General features: G+C 42.9%; 1 pseudogene; it reads right to left on the reverse strand.

Moving 5' to 3' along the window:
• Window positions 1-1,851: 1,851 nt before the first annotated feature.
• LOC101659606 lies at window positions 1,852-2,624 on the reverse strand (annotated as a pseudogene).
• Between the last annotated feature and the right edge of the window lie 629 nt (window positions 2,625-3,253).

Below are 3,253 nucleotides of genomic sequence, written 5' to 3' on the forward strand. Positions count from 1 at the left end.
TCTGAGACCTACCGAATCAGAAACGCTGTGGTTGAGGCCCACCGTCTATGGTAACCAGCCCTCGAGTGTGAGAGCCCCTGAGCTAGTGAGGAGACTCGAACCCTGGCGTGTTTCACCTGTGACAGAACTAGCACAGCTTCTAGAGCAGTGGTTCTCAACCTGTGGGTTGCGACCCCTTTGGGGGTTGAACGACCGTTTCACAGGGGTCGCCTGATTCATAGCAATAGAAAAAAATGACAGTGATGAAGTAGCAACGAAAATAATGTGATGGTTGGGGGTCACCACAATATGAGGAACTGTCTGAAAGGGTCACGGCATGGGGAAGGTTGAGAACCACGGCCCTGGAGTCATTTGTGGGAAAGCCAGGGCTTCCAATGGGTCCGCTCTCCTTTAGTCCCCTGGGGCGAACTGGCATTTCCAGCTCTGAGACACTGAATCGGAATCTGAAATAATAATTCATAATTTATCAAGGGTTCACGAGGGTGGCAGGATGGGGGAAGGAAGGAAAACAGAGGAGCTGATTTCAAGGGCTCAAATCAAAAGTAAGTGTTTAGAACATGATGATGGCAACATATGTAAACTATGCTTGATACAATTGATGTCTGGACGGAAAGAGACCCCAATAAAATGATCTTAAAAGGAAGAAGAAAACCCCCAGGTAATGCTTGGGTGTATGTATGAATCACCTGAGAGCTTGTTATGACGTAGATTCAGATTCAGTCTATCAGGGGATGGAAAGACAAATTCTCGACAGGAGTCAAACCTGATTCAACTGGTTAGAAGCCTTGAGTGGAGCAGGTCTTGAAATTGTCCTTGTAGTACCGGAGATAGTGCTTGGTAAGAGTTCACCTGTGTGCATCCTAACTCCTAGGGAACACTCCAGAAAGGAAATGCCCCTTGGTGCTTGGAAGGGGACGTGAAGAGAGTGTGCTCAACTTTCTTCTGCAACATTAGGCTGCAGTCACTAAACCCTGTAACCCGTCCGTCCTCAGGATGCTGCCATGATGGAATGGTAAACTCAGTGAATGTGTCTAAAGTCCAAGTGGAATTGGGCAGAAGAAAAAAGATCAAGAGTATTTTGGGGGTGGGGGGCAAGAGAACAGATGGGGTCAAAAAGCCATGGCCAAGTCCTAAGGCAGCCAGGCTGTAGGTGATGGATTAGATCCGCTTGCGATTATTATCAGAAGCAGAGCTTATGATGCTCACTGGTCATAAAACATATATTCTATTTTTAGTCTCTCTACCCAACAGGAAGTTTTTATTTTGAATTTTTCCATTACTTTTTAAAATTGACTAAATTATATTTTCAATTGTCGCAGAAAAATAGATAGCATTTGTCATTTCCATGTTTTTTTTAAATACCAGGAATCCAGGCACACTGACTGTGTTCATCATGCTGTACCCCTGTCAGTACTCTCTTCTACTGAAGTTGTGAAAGCCATGGACCAGCTTGTTATGAAAAATTACCTCCAATGATGGAAATGTTCCGCCAATTTTGTTTGGCCAATAAAGCCATCAGGTAGATGTTGGAGAAAATGTTTTGTCAGAATGGATGACCCCAAGGTAAAGTTTTCTAGAAGTCAGATCAGCTCTGCTGACATTGTTCATCTAGAGGAGAGTGGTTACAGTGAGTGTGGTCATAGCAAGGACTTGTGGCCCCACGCCTCCAAATAGGTGGTCAGTTTAATGGCAGATTTCCACCCATGTTAGTATAGGTTGTATGCTATTTTTGAAAAGATATGAAACAGGCTAACAGATTCACTTTTCCTCTTCAGTATCTGCTTTAAGAGGAAAATCCTGAAGCTGGAAGAAATTTCTGATGCCAGGAAGCCATTAAAGAGGAGGGCATCGTTAGTGATCAGGGGTGACATAGCTCATGGAGTTGACACGTGGATGATTGTACCTTGCCTTCCAGTGATTTAAACTGGGATATTCCAGATCAGGTGGGATGTACAGTGAGGAGGAGATCTTTTTCTCCACGAAGTAAGATGGAGAAAGTCTTTGGAGAATAGTCTCACCCAGCTGGTTGTGACTTAGATTTCTCCCGAGTCTGATGAGTTCCTCAGTTCTTCCATATTCCTCAGTGCTCTGGCCATTTTCTGCTAAAGTAATGGTCTTCTGGTTGCCTTGCCTCCCCCCACCCCCTTCCCAAATTTAGCAAGTCTTTCTTGGTCTTTAGACACAAACTGAAAGATGCTCTCAATTTTATGCACCCACGGGATGCAAGAAGCCATCTCGGATTCATGAAGGTATTTAAGTAGGCGAAGCTTCTTCCTGCCTTTCCCCCGCTTTTTGCTGGAGAACAGTAGGCTGCACTGGCTGGTTTTCAGTGATCTTCTAAAGCAATGGAGGGGATATTTCCTTCAATATAGAACACTGCAGCATTGTTGATGCCGGGTCTCTGGTTACAGGCAGGTTCCTCTGCTGGTAACATCCCACAGCAGCTGTAGTTTCCTCTGACATGAGCTGCAATGATTGATGAAAGTCAGGTACTTTTTATAATCCCCGGAGGCCTGAAGGTTGCCAGTTGAATGTTGCCTCAATACGCCCCAAGCATCTTCAAGCGCTTTCCCCAGTAAGCGTGTTTTATTGATACATTGGATGGTTCTTTTGCGGAAACGCATGTCTAGACCTGCTGCACCTGATTTGTAACCCAGGCATTTTCATCGTTGTCACACTTACCCAGGGTTTGGAGGTGGTCGGGGTCTTGTGGGTCAAGAAGATATTATTTTAGAATTATTAGAATTGACACAAGCTTCTGAAACTTTTGGTTTCTAAGAACAAAAGTTAGCTAATCTCCATTTTGGTGTTCTATCATTGATTGTGAATATATCTGTATATAAAATCACTGCTTTGATTTCTATGCTACAAGTTAATCTGAATGTTTTCCTTTTATACCTCCTAGTTAGTATCAGCAACAGCCATGTAGAGTACTTTCAAAAAGATTAAAAAACATGTTGGAGAAATGCAAAGACGTATTTGTAGAATACTGTTCTTCCTTTCCTGGTATCTCAACCACATATTTTTTTGATTAAATATTGAAGAATAAGGCTTCACTATCCACTGCTTTGAACATTATGGCCTTTATACTATTAGAGGGTTAGTAGTTACATGGAAACATAAATAAAATAATCTCTTAACCATTTAACATTTATTATTCTGACTGGATAATAGCATGGTCGTTGCCTAATGGTCTCTGAAATGTGGTAATGAACCAATGATTGAATGCGCTTTTCAGAAACTACCCAGAAGA

This window comes from Echinops telfairi, unplaced genomic scaffold (assembly GCF_000313985.2).
Source record: "Echinops telfairi isolate 266 unplaced genomic scaffold, ASM31398v2 ScPeMD7_7400;HRSCAF=8409, whole genome shotgun sequence".
In the NCBI taxonomy this organism is placed as follows: domain Eukaryota; kingdom Metazoa; phylum Chordata; class Mammalia; order Afrosoricida; family Tenrecidae; genus Echinops; species Echinops telfairi.